General features: G+C 42.6%; 1 protein-coding gene across 1 annotated transcript in view; it reads left to right on the forward strand.

Annotated features, from left to right (window-relative positions):
- The first annotated feature begins 993 nt into the window (after positions 1-993).
- The window catches only part of LOC137347535 (zinc finger protein 551-like), a 35,716-nt gene continuing 22,065 nt past the window's right edge, over positions 994-14,644 (forward strand). The window contains exon 1 of the mRNA XM_068011991.1: positions 994-1,069. The gene's annotated coding sequence lies outside the window, so the exon portion shown is untranslated. The remainder of the gene's footprint in view (positions 1,070-14,644) is intronic.

The following is a 14,644-nucleotide window of genomic DNA, read 5'->3' on the forward strand; positions in this document are numbered from 1 at the left end:
CTGAATATTGAGTTCAATAATTTATCTAATATCAACTGGGATAGTCGTTGTGTAAAAGGCTTGAAGGGGGCAGAATTTTTAAAATGCCTACAGGAGAGCTTTTTGAGCCAGTAGTTAGAAAGTCCTACAAGAGAAAGGGGCAGTACTGGACCTAGTCCTAGGGAATGAAGCTGGACAAGTGGTAGAAGTGTCAATGGGGGTGCATTTTGGGGATAGTGACCATAACTCTGTAAGATTTAAGGTAGTTATGGAAAAGGACAAAGGCGGGCCAGAAACAAAGGTACTGAATTGGGGGAAGGCCGATTTCAATATGATAAAACAGGATCTGGCCAGAGTGGATGGGAGCAGCTATTTGTAGGAAAGTCTGCATCAGACCAGTGGGAGTCATTCAAAAAGGAAATAGTGAGGGTTCAGAGCCAACATGTTCCCATTAGGGTGAAGGGTAGGACCAACAAGTCCAGGGAACCCTGGATGTCAAGGGATCAGGAAAAAAAAGGAGGCTTATGGCAGATTCGGAGCACTGAAAACAGCGGAGGCCCGAGAGGAGTATAGAAAGTGTAGGGGGGCACTAAAAACATAATTAGGAGAGCGAAGAGGGGACATGAAAAAACACTGGCGGGCAAGATGAAAGAAAAGCCTAAGGCGTTTTATAAGTATATTAAGGGCAAGAGGATAACCAGGAAAAGAGTGGGGCTCATTTGGGACCAAAGTGGCAATCTGTGTGTGGAGACGGAGGACATATGTGAGGTTTTAAAAGATTACTTTGCATCTGTGTTCACTATGGAGAAGGACGATGTAGGTGTAGAGATCAGGGAGGGGGATTGTGATATACTTGAACATATTAGCATTGAAAGGGAGTAAGTATTAGCTGTTTTAATGGTCTTAAAAGTGAATAAATCCTCAGGCCCAGATGTGATGTATCCCAGGCTGTTATGTGAGGCAATGGAGGAGATACCAGGGGCTCTAACACAAATTTTCAAATCTTCTCTGCCCACAGGAGAGGTACCAGAGGACTGGGGGACAGCGAATGTGGGACCATTATTCAAGAAAGGTAGCAGGGATAAACCAGGTAATTACAGGCCGGTGAGCCTAACATCAGTGGTTGGACAAAACTCTGAGGGACAGGATTAATCTGCACTTGGAGAGGCAGGGATTAGTCAGGGATAGTCAGCATGGCGTTGTCAGGGGGAGATCATGTCTAACTAACTTGATTGAATTTTTCGAGGCGTTGACCAGATGTGGAGATGAGGGTAAAGCAGCTGATGTAGTCTACATGGATTTCAGTAAGGCTTTTGAAAAGGTCCCGCATGGGAGATTGGTTAAGAAGGCAAGAGCCCACGGGATCCTGGGCAATTTGGCAAAGTTGATCCAAAATTAGCTTAGTGGCAGGAAGCAGAGGGTGATGGTCGACGGTTATTTTTGTGAGTGGAAGCCAGTGACCAGTGGTGTCCCGCAGGGACCACTGCCGGGACCCACGCTGTGTGTAGTCTACATTAATGATTTAGACTACATTAATGATTAACTCTGTCCATGATGAAGGTCACTGAGCTGAAACATTAACTCTGTCCATGATGAAGGGTCACTGAGCTGAAACATTAACTCTGTCCATGATGAAGGGTCACTGAGCTGAAACATTAACTCTGTCCATGATGAAGGTCACTGAGCTGAAACATTAACTCTGTCAATGATGAAGGGTCACTGAGCTGAAACATTAACTCTGTCCATGATGAAGGGTCACTGAGCTGAAACATTAACTCTGTCCATGATGAACGGTCACTGAGCTGAAACATTAACTCTGTCCATGATGAAGGGTCACTGAGCTGAAACATTAACTCTGTCCATGATGAAGGGTCACTGAGCTGAAACATTAACTCTGTCCATGATGAAGGGTCACTGAGCTGAAACATTAACTCTGTCCATGATGAAGGGTCACTGAGCTGAAACATTAACTCTGTCCATGATGAAGGTCACTGAGCTGAAACATTAACTCTGTCAATGATGAAGGGTCACTGAGCTGAAACATTAACTCTGTCCATGATGAAGGGTCACTGAGCTGAAACATTAACTCTGTCAATGATGAAGGGTCACTGAGCTGAAACATTAACTCTGTCCATGATGAAGGTCACTGAGCTGAAACATTAACTCTGTCCATGATGAAGGTCACTGAGCTGAAACATTAACTCTGTCCATGATGAAGGTCACTGAGCTGAAACATTAACTCTGTCCATGATGAAGGGTCACTGAGCTGAAACATTAACTCTGTCCATGATGAAGGGTCACTGAGCTGAAACATTAACTCTGTCCATGATGAAGGTCACTGAGCTGAAACATTAACTCTGTCAATGATGAAGGGTCACTGAGCTGAAACATTAACTCTGTCCATGATGAAGGTCACTGAGCTGAAACATTAACTCTGTCCATGATGAAGGTCACTGAGCTGAAACATTAACTCTGTCCATGATGAAGGTCACTGAGCTGAAACATTAACTCTGTCCATGATGAAGGGTCACTGAGCTGAAACATTAACTCTGTCCATGATGAAGGTCACTGAGCTGAAACATTAACTCTGTCCATGATGAAGGTCACTGAGCTGAAACATTAACTCTGTCCATGATGAAGGGTCACTGAGCTGAAACATTAACTCTGTCCATGATGAAGGGTCACTGAGCTGAAACATTAACTCTGTCAATGATGAAGGGTCACTGAGCTGAAACATTAACTCTGTCCATGATGAAGGTCACTGAGCTGAAACATTAACTCTGTCCATGATGAAGGGTCACTGAGCTGAAACATGAACTCTGTCCATGATGAAGGGTCACTGAGCTGAAACATGAACTCTGTCCATGATGAAGGGTCACTGAGCTGAAACATTAACTCTGTCCATGATGAAGGTCACTGAGCTGAAACATTAACTCTGTCCATGATGAAGGGTCACTGAGCTGAAACATTAACTCTGTCCATGATGAAGGTCACTGAGCTGAAACATTAACTCTGTCAATGATGAACGGTCACTGAGCTGAAACATTAACTCTGTCAATGATGAACGGTCACTGAGCTGAAACATTAACTCTGTCAATGATGAACGGTCACTGAGCTGAAACATTAACTCTGTCCATGATGAAGGGTCACTGAGCTGAAACATTAACTCTGTCAATGATGAACGGTCACTGAGCTGAAACATTAACTCTGTCCATGATGAAGGGTCACTGAGCTGAAACATTAACTCTGTCCATGATGAAGGGTCACTGAGCTGAAACATTAACTCTGTCAATGATGAACGGTCACTGAGCTGAAACATTAACTCTGTCCATGATGAAGGTCACTGAGCTGAAACATTAACTCTGTCCATGATGAAGGGTCACTGAGCTGAAACATTAACTCTGTCCATGATGAAGGTCACTGAGCTGAAACATTAACTCCATCCATGATGAAGGTCACTGAGCTGAAACATTAACTCTGTCCATGATGAAGGGTCACTGAGCTGAAACATTAACTCTGTCCATGATGAAGGGTCACTGAGCTGAAACATTAACTCTGTCCATGATGAAGGGTCACTGAGCTGAAACCTTAACTCTGTCCATGATGAAGGGTCACTGAGCTGAAACCTTAACTCTGTCCATGATGAAGCGTCACTGAGCTGAAACATTAACTCGGTCAATGATGAAGGGTCACTGAGCTGAAACATTAACTCCATCCATGATGAATGTCACTGAGTTGAAACATTAACTCTGTCAATGATGAAGGGTCACTGAGCTGAAACATTAACTCTCTCCATGATGAAGGGTCACTGAGCTGAAACATTAACTCTGTCAATGATGAAGGGACACTGAGCTGAAACATTAACTCTGTCCATGATGAAGGGTCACTGAGCTGAAACATTAATTCTGTCAATGATGAAGGTCACTGAGCTGAAACATTAACTCTGTCCATGATGAAGGTCACTGAGCTGAAACATTAATTCTGTCAATGATGAAGGTCACTGAGCTGAAACATTAACTCTGTCCATGATTAAGTTCACTGAGCTGAAACATTAACTCTGTCCATGATGAAGGGTCACTGAGCTGAAACATTAACTCTGTCCATGATGAAGGGTCACTGAGCTGAAACATTAACTCGGTCAATGATGAAGGGTCACTGAGCTGAAACATTAACTCTGTCCATGATGAAGGGTCACTGAGCTGAAACATTAACTCTGTCCATGATGAAGGGTCACTGAGCTGAAACATTAACTCTGTCCATGATGAAGGGTCACTGAGCTGAAACATTAACTCTGTCCATGATGAAGGTCACTGAGCTGAAACATTAACTCTGTCTCTGATGAAGGTCACTGAGCTGAAACATTAACTCTGTCCATGATGAACGGTCACTGAGCTGAAACATTAACTCTGTCCATGATGAAGGTCACTGAGCTGAAACATTAACTCTGTCCATGATGAAGGTCACTGAGCTGAAACATTAACTCTGTCTCTGATGAAGGTCACTGAGCTGAAACATTAACTCTGTCCATGATGAAGGGTCACTGAGCTGAAACATGAACTCTGTCCATGATGAAGGTCACTGAGCTGAAACATTAACTCTGTCAATGATGAAGGGTCACTGAGCTGAAACATTAAATCTGTCCATGATGAAGGGTCACTGAGCTGAAACATTAACTCTGTCCATGATGAAGGTCACTGAGCTGAAACATTAAATCTGTCCATGATGAAGGGTCACTGAGCTGAAACATTAACTCTGTCAATGATGAAGGGTCACTGAGCTGAAACATTAACTCTGTCCATGATGAAGGTCACTGAGCTGAAACATTAAATCTGTCCATGATGAAGGGTCACTGAGCTGAAACGTTAACTCTGTCAATGATGAAGGGTCACTGAGCTGAAACATGAACTCTGTCCATGATGAAGGTCACTGAGCTGAAACATTAACTCTGTCCATGATGAAGGGTCACTGAGCTGAAACGTTAACTCTGTCAATGATGAAGGTCACTGAGCTGAAACATTAACTCTGTCCATGATGAAGGGTCACTGAGCTGAAACATTAACTCTGTCCATGATGAAGGTCACTGAGCTGAAACATTAACTCTGTCCATGATGAAGGGTCACTGAGCTGAAACATTAACTCTGTCCATGATGAAGGTCACTGAGCTGAAACATTAACTCTGTCCATGATGAACGGTCACTGAGCTGAAACCTTAACTCTGTCCATGATGAAGGTCACTGAGCTGAAACATTAACTCTGTCCATGATGAAGGGTCACTGAGCTGAAACATTAACTCGGTCAATGATGAAGGGTCACTGAGCTGAAACATTAACTCCATCCATGATGAATGTCACTGAGTTGAAACATTAACTCTCTCCATGATGAAGGGTCACTGAGCTGAAACATTAACTCTGTCAATGATGAAGGGACACTGAGCTGAAACATTAACTCTGTCCATGATGAAGGGTCACTGAGCTGAAACATTAACTCTGTCCATGATGAAGGGTCACTGAGCTGAAACATTAACTCTGTCTCTGATGAAGGTCACTGAGCTGAAACATTAACTCTGTCCATGATGAAGGGTCACTGAGCTGAAACATTAACTCTGTCTCTGATGAAGGTCACTGAGCTGAAACATTAACTCTGTCTCTGATGAAGGTCACTGAGCTGAAACATTAACTCTGTCCATGATGAAGGTCACTGAGCTGAAACATTAACTCTGTCCATGATGAAGGGTCACTGAGCTGAAACATTAACTCTGTCAATGATGAAGGGTCACTGAGCTGAAACATTAACTCTGTCCATGATGAAGGGTCACTGAGCTGAAACATTAACTCTGTCCATGATGAAGGTCACTGAGCTGAAACATTAACTCTGTCCATGATGAAGGGTCACTGAGCTGAAACATTAACTCTGTCCATGATGAAGGTCACTGAGCTGAAACATTAACTCTGTCCATGATGAAGGTCACTGAGCTGAAACATTAACTCTGTCAATGATGAAGGTCACTGAGCTGAAACATTAACTCTGTCAATGATGAACGGTCACTGAGCTGAAACATTAACTCTGTCAATGATGAACGGTCACTGAGCTGAAACATTAACTCTGTCCATGATGAAGGTCACTGAGCTGAAACATTAACTCTGTCAATGATGAAGGGTCACTGAGCTGAAACCTTAACTCTGTCCATGATGAAGGTCACTGAGCTGAAACATTAACTCTGTCCATGATGAAGGGTCACTGAGCTGAAACATTAACTCGGTCAATGATGAAGGGTCACTGAGCTGAAACATTAACTCCATCCATGATGAATGTCACTGAGTTGAAACATTAACTCTCTCCATGATGAAGGGTCACTGAGCTGAAACATTAACTCTGTCCATGATGAAGGTCACTGAGCTGAAACATTAACTCTGTCCATGATGAAGGGTCACTGAGCTGAAACATTAACTCTGTCCATGATGAAGGTCACTGAGCTGAAACATTAACTCTGTCAATGATGAAGGGTCACTGAGCTGAAACATTAACTCTGTCCATGATGAAGGGTCACTGAGCTGAAACATTAACTCTGTCCATGATGAAGGTCACTGAGCTGAAACATTAACTCTGTCAATGATGAACGGTCACTGAGCTGAAACATTAACTCTGTCAATGATGAAGGGTCACTGAGCTGAAACATTAACTCTGTCCATGATGAAGGTCACTGAGCTGAAACATTAAATCTGTCCATGATGAAGGGTCACTGAGCTGAAACATTAACTCTGTCCATGATGAAGGGTCACTGAGCTGAAACGTTAACTCTGTCAATGATGAAGGGTCACTGAGCTGAAACATTAACTCTGTCCATGATGAAGGGTCACTGAGCTGAAACGTTAACTCTGTCAATGATGAAGGGTCACTGAGCTGAAACATTAACTCTGTCAATGATGAAGGGTCACTGAGCTGAAACGTTAACTCTGTCAATGATGAAGGGTCACTGAGCTGAAACATTAACTCTGTCAATGATGAAGGGTCACTGAGCTGAAACATTAACTCTGTCTCTGATGAAGGTCACTGAGCTGAAACATTAACTCTGTCCATGATGAAGGGTCACTGAGCTGAAACATGAACTCTGTCCATGATGAAGGGTCACTGAGCTGAAACATTAACTCTGTCTCTGATGAAGGTCACTGAGCTGAAACATTAACTCTGTCCATGATGAAGGGTCACTGAGCTGAAACATTAACTCTGTCAATGATGAAGGGTCACTGAGCTGAAACATTAACTCTGTCTCTGATGAAGGTCACTGAGCTGAAACATTAACTCTGTCAATGATGAAGGGTCACTGAGCTGAAACATTAACTCTGTCAATGATGAAGGGTCACTGAGCTGAAACATTAACTCTGTCTCTGATGAAGGTCACTGAGCTGAAACATTAACTCTGTCCATGATGAAGGGTCACTGAGCTGAAACATGAACTCTGTCCATGATGAAGGTCACTGAGCTGAAACATTAACTCTGTCAATGATGAAGGGTCACTGAGCTGAAACATTAACTCTGTCCATGATGAAGGGTCACTGAGCTGAAACATTAACTCTGTCCATGATGAAGGTCACTGAGCTGAAACATTAACTCTGTCCATGATGAAGGTCACTGAGCTGAAACATTAACTCTGTCAATGATGAACGGTCACTGAGCTGAAACATTAACTCTGTCAATGATGAAGGTCACTGAGCTGAAACATTAACTCTGTCCATGATGAAGGGTCACTGAGCTGAAACATTAACTCTGTCCATGATGAAGGGTCACTGAGCTGAAACATTAACTCCATCCATGATGAAGGTCACTGAGCTGAAACATTAACTCCATCCATGATGAATGTCACTGAGTTGAAACATTAACTCTCTCCATGATGAAGGGTCACTGAGCTGAAACATTAACTCCATCCATGATGAATGTCACTGAGTTGAAACATTAACTCTCTCCATGATGAAGGGTCACTGAGCTGAAACATTAACTCTGTCAATGATGAAGGGTCACTGAGCTGAAACATTAACTCTGTCCATGATGAAGGGTCACTGAGCTGAAACATTAACTCTGTCAATGATGAAGGGTCACTGAGCTGAAATATTAACTCTGTCCATGATGAAGGGTCACTGAGCTGAAACATTAACTCTGTCCATGATGAAGGGTCACTGAGCTGAAACATTAACTCTGTCAATGATGAAGGGACACTGAGCTGAAACATTAACTCTGTCCATGATGAAGGGTCACTGAGCTGAAACATTAACTCTGTCCATGATGAAGGGTCACTGAGCTGAAACATTAACTCTGTCCATGATGAAGGGTCACTGAGCTGAAACATTAACTCTGTCCATGATGAAGGGTCACTGAGCTGAAACATTAACTCTGTCCATGATGAAGGTCACTGAGCTGAAACATTAACTCTGTCCATGATTAAGGTCACTGAGCTGAAACATTAACTCTGTCCATGATGAAGGTCACTGAGCTGAAACATTAACTCTGTCCATGATTAAGGTCACTGAGCTGAAACATTAACTCTGTCCATGATGAAGGGTCACTGAGCTGAAACATTAACTCTGTCCATGATGAAGGGTCACTGAGCTGAAACATTAACTCTGTCCATGATGAAGGGTCACTGAGCTGAAACATTAACTCTGTCCATGATGAAGGTCACTGAGCTGAAACATTAACTCCATCCATGATGAATGTCACTGAGTTGAAACATTAACTCTCTCCATGATGAAGGGTCACTGAGCTGAAACATTAACTCTGTCAATGATGAAGGGACACTGAGCTGAAACATTAACTCTGTCCATGATGAAGGGTCACTGAGCTGAAACATTAACTCTGTCCATGATGAAGGGTCACTGAGCTGAAACATTAACTCTGTCCATGATGAAGGGTCACTGAGCTGAAACATTAACTCTGTCTCTGATGAAGGTCACTGAGCTGAAACATTAACTCTGTCCATGATGAAGGGTCACTGAGCTGAAACATTAACTCTGTCCATGATGAAGGTCACTGAGCTGAAACATTAACTCTGTCCATGATGAAGGGTCACTGAGCTGAAACATTAACTCTGTCCATGATGAAGGTCACTGAGCTGAAACATTAACTCTGTCTCTGATGAAGGTCACTGAGCTGAAACATTAACTCTGTCCATGATGAAGGGTCACTGAGCTGAAACATGAACTCTGTCAATGATGAAGGTCACTGAGCTGAAACATTAACTCTGTCCATGATGAAGGTCACTGAGCTGAAACATTAACTCTGTCCATGATGAAGGTCACTGAGCTGAAACATGAACTCTGTCAATGATGAAGGTCACTGAGCTGAAATATTAACTCTGTCCATGATGAATGTCACTGAGCTGAAACATTAACTCTGTCCATGATGAAGGTCACTGAGCTGAAACATTAACTCTGTCCATGATGAAGGTCACTGAGCTGAAACATGAACTCTGTCAATGATGAAGGGTCACTGAGCTGAAACATTAACTCTGTCCATGATGAAGGGTCACTGAGCTGAAACATTAACTCTGTCCATGATGAAGGGTCACTGAGCTGAAACATTAACTCTGTCCATGATGAAGGGTCACTGAGCTGAAACATTAACTCGGTCAATGATGAAGGGTCACTGAGCTGAAACATTAACTCCATCCATGATGAATGTCACTGAGTTGAAACATTAACTCTCTCCATGATGAAGGGTCACTGAGCTGAAACATTAACTCTGTCAATGATGAAGGGACACTGAGCTGAAACATTAACTCTGTCCATGATGAAGGGTCACTGAGCTGAAACATTAACTCTGTCAATGATGAAGGGACACTGAGCTGAAACATTAACTCTGTCCATGATGAATGTCACTGAGTTGAAACATTAACTCTCTCCATGATGAAGGGTCACTGAGCTGAAACATTAACTCTGTCAATGATGAAGGGACACTGAGCTGAAACATTAACTCTGTCCATGATGAAGGGTCACTGAGCTGAAACATTAACTCTGTCCATGATGAAGGTCACTGAGCTGAAACATTAACTCTGTCAATGATGAAGGGACACTGAGCTGAAACATTAACTCTGTCCATGATGAATGTCACTGAGTTGAAACATTAACTCTCTCCATGATGAAGGGTCACTGAGCTGAAACATTAACTCTGTCAATGATGAAGGGACACTGAGCTGAAACATTAACTCTGTCCATGATGAAGGGTCACTGAGCTGAAACATTAACTCTGTCCATGATGAAGGTCACTGAGCTGAAACATTAACTCTGTCAATGATGAAGGGACACTGAGCTGAAACATTAACTCTGTCCATGATTAAGGGTCACTGAGCTGAAACATTAACTCTGTCCATGATGAAGGGTCACTGAGCTGAAACATTAACTCTGTCCATGATGAAGGTCACTGAGCTGAAACATTAACTCTGTCCAGGATGAAGGGTCACTGAGCTGAAACATTAACTCTGTCCATGATTAAGGGTCACTGAGCTGAAACATTAACTCTGTCCATGATGAAGGGTCACTGAGCTGAAACATTAACTCTGTCCATGATGAAGGTCACTGAGCTGAAACATTAACTCTGTCAATGATGAAGGGTCACTGAGCTGAAACATTAACTCTGTCCATGATGAAGGGTCACTGAGCTGAAACATTAACTCTGTCCATGATGAAGGTCACTGAGCTGAAACATTAACTCTGTCCAGGATGAAGGGTCACTGAGCTGAAACATTAACTCTGTCCAGGATGAAGTGTCACTGAGCTGAAACATTAACTCTGTCCATGATGAAGGGTCACTGAGCTGAAACATTAACTCTGTCTTTGATGAAGGTCACTGAGCTGAAACATTAACTCTGTCCATGATGAAGTGTCACTGAGCTGAAACATTAACTCTGTCCATGATGAAGGGTCACTGAGCTGAAACATTAACTCTGTCTTTGATGAAGGTCACTGAGCTGAAACATTAACTCTGTCCATGATGAAGGTCACTGAGCTGAAACATTAACTCTGTCCAGGATGAAGTGTCACTGAGCTGAAACATTAACTCTGTCCATGATGAAGGTCACTGAGCTGAAACATTAACTCTGTCTTTGATGAAGGTCACTGAGCTGAAACATTAACTCTGTCCATGATGAAGGTCACTGAGCTGAAACATTAACTCTGTCAATGATGAACAGTCACTGAGCTGAAACATTAACTCTGTCCATGATGAAGGTCACTGAGCTGAAACATTAACTCTGTCTATGATGAAGGTCACTGAGCTGAAACATGAACTCTGTCACTGATGAAGGTCACTGAGCTGAAACATTAACTCTGTCCATGATGAAGGGTCACTGAGCTGAAACATGAACTCTGTCAATGATGAAGGTCACTGAGCTGAAACATTAACTCTGTCCATGATGAAGGTCACTGAGCTGAAATATTAACTCTGTCCATGATGAATGTCACTGAGCTGAAACATTAACTCTGTCCATGATGAAGGGTCACTGAGCTGAAACATGAACTCTGTCAATGATGAAGGTCACTGAGCTGAAACATTAACTCTGTCCATGATGAAGGTCACTGAGCTGAAACATGAACTCTGTCAATGATGAAGGTCACTGAGCTGAAACATTAACTCTGTCCATGATGAAGGGTCACTGAGCTGAAACATGAACTCTGTCAATGATGAAGGTCACTGAGCTGAAACATTAACTCTGTCCATGATGAAGGTCACTGAGCTGAAATATTAACTCTGTCCATGATGAATGTCACTGAGCTGAAACATTAACTCTGTCCATGATGAAGGGTCACTGAGCTGAAACATGAACTCTGTCAATGATGAAGGTCACTGAGCTGAAACATTAACTCTGTCCATGATGAAGGGTCACTGAGCTGAAACATGAACTCTGTCAATGATGAAGGTCACTGAGCTGAAACATTAACTCTGTCCATGATGAAGGTCACTGAGCTGAAACATGAACTCTGTCAATGATGAAGGTCACTGAGCTGAAACATTAACTCTGTCCATGATGAAGGTCACTGAGCTGAAACATTAACTCTGTCTATGATGAAGGTCACTGAGCTGAAACATGAACTCTGTCAATGATGAAGGTCACTGAGCTGAAACATTAACTCTGTCCATGATGAAGGGTCACTGAGCTGAAACATGAACTCTGTCAATGATGAAGGTCACTGAGCTGAAACATTAACTCTGTCCATGATGAAGGTCACTGAGCTGAAATATTAACTCTGTCCACGATGAAGGTCACTGAGCTGAAATATTAACTCTGTCAATGATGACGGTCACTGAGCTGAAATATTAACTCTGTCAATGATGACGGTCACTGAGCTGAAATATTAACTCTGTCCATGATGAAGGTCACTGAGCTGAAACATTAACTCTGTCCATGATGAATGTCACTGAGCTGAAACATTAACTCTGTCCACGATGAAGGTCACTGAGCTGAAATATTAACTCTGTCAATGATGACGGTCACTGAGCTGAAATATTAACTCTGTCAATGATGAAGGTCACTGAGCTGAAATATTAACTCTGTCAATGATGAAGGTCACTGAGCTGAAACATTAACTCTGTCCATGATGAAGGGTCACTGAGCTGAAACATTAACTCTGTCCATGATGAAGGTCACTGAGCTGAAACATTAACTCTGTCCATGATGAAGGGTCACTGAGCTGAAACATTAACTCTGTCCATGATGAAGGTCACTGAGCTGAAACATTAACTCTGTCAATGATGAACGGTCACTGAGCTGAAACATTAACTCTGTCAATGATGAACGGTCACTGAGCTGAAACATTAACTCTGTCCATGATGAAGGTCACTGAGCTGAAACATTAACTCTGTCAATGATGAAGGGTCACTGAGCTGAAACCTTAACTCTGTCCATGATGAAGGTCACTGAGCTGAAACATTAACTCTGTCCATGATGAAGGGTCACTGAGCTGAAACATTAACTCGGTCAATGATGAAGGGTCACTGAGCTGAAACATTAACTCCATCCATGATGAATGTCACTGAGTTGAAACATTAACTCTCTCCATGATGAAGGGTCACTGAGCTGAAACATTAACTCTGTCAATGATGAAGGGACACTGAGCTGAAACATTAACTCTGTCCATGATGAAGGGTCACTGAGCTGAAACATTAACTCTGTCCATGATGAAGGGTCACTGAGCTGAAACATTAACTCTGTCCATGATGAAGGTCACTGAGCTGAAACATTAACTCTGTCCATGATTAAGGTCACTGAGCTGAAACATTAACTCTGTCCATGATGAAGGGTCACTGAGCTGAAACATTAACTCTGTCCATGATGAAGGGTCACTGAGCTGAAACATTAACTCTGTCCATGATGAAGGTCACTGAGCTGAAACATTAACTCTGTCCATGATTAAGGTCACTGAGCTGAAACATTAACTCTGTCCATGATGAAGGTCACTGAGCTGAAACATTAACTCTGTCTCTGATGAAGGTCACTGAGCTGAAACATTAACTCTGTCCATGATGAAGGGTCACTGAGCTGAAACATGAACTCTGTCAATGATGAAGGTCACTGAGCTGAAACATTAACTCTGTCCATGATGAAGGTCACTGAGCTGAAACATTAACTCTGTCCATGATGAAGGTCACTGAGCTGAAACATTAACTCTGTCCATGATGAAGGGTCACTGAGCTGAAACATTAACTCTGTCAATGATGAAGGGTCACTGAGCTGAAACATTAACTCTGTCCATGATGAAGGTCACTGAGCTGAAACATTAACTCTGTCCATGATGAAGGTCACTGAGCTGAAACATGAACTCTGTCAATGATGAAGGTCACTGAGCTGAAATATTAACTCTGTCCATGATGAATGTCACTGAGCTGAAACATTAACTCTGTCCATGATGAAGGTCACTGAGCTGAAACATTAACTCTGTCCATGATGAAGGGTCACTGAGCTGAAACCTTAACTCTGTCCATGATGAAGGTCACTGAGCTGAAACATTAACTCTGTCCATGATGAAGGGTCACTGAGCTGAAACCTTAACTCTGTCCATGATGAAGGGTCACTGAGCTGAAACATTAACTCTGTCCATGATGAAGGGTCACTGAGCTGAAACATTAACTCTGTCCATGATGAAGGGTCACTGAGCTGAAACATTAACTCTGTCCATGATGAAGGGTCACTGAGCTGAAACATTAACTCTGTCCATGATGAAGGGTCACTGAGCTGAAACATTAACTCTGTCCATGATGAAGGTCACTGAGCTGAAACATTAACTCTGTCCATGATGAAGGTCACTGAGCTGAAACATTAACTCTGTCCATGATGAAGGGTCACTGAGCTGAAACCTTAACTCTGTCCATGATGAAGGTCACTGAGCTGAAACATGAACTCTGTCAATGATGAAGGTCACTGAGCTGAAACATTAACTCTGTCCATGATGAAGGTCACTGAGCTGAAACATGAACTCTGTCAATGATGAAGGTCACTGAGCTGAAATATTAACTCTGTCCATGATGAATGTCACTGAGCTGAAACATTAACTCTGTCCATGATGAAGGTCACTGAGCTGAAACATTAACTCTGTCCATGATGAAGGGTCACTGAGCTGAAACATTAACTCTGTCCATGATGAAGGGTCACTGAGCTGAAACATTAACTCTGTCCATGATG

The sequence above is a fragment of the Heterodontus francisci genome, chromosome 32 (assembly GCF_036365525.1).
Source record: "Heterodontus francisci isolate sHetFra1 chromosome 32, sHetFra1.hap1, whole genome shotgun sequence".
Lineage (NCBI taxonomy): Eukaryota > Metazoa > Chordata > Chondrichthyes > Heterodontiformes > Heterodontidae > Heterodontus > Heterodontus francisci.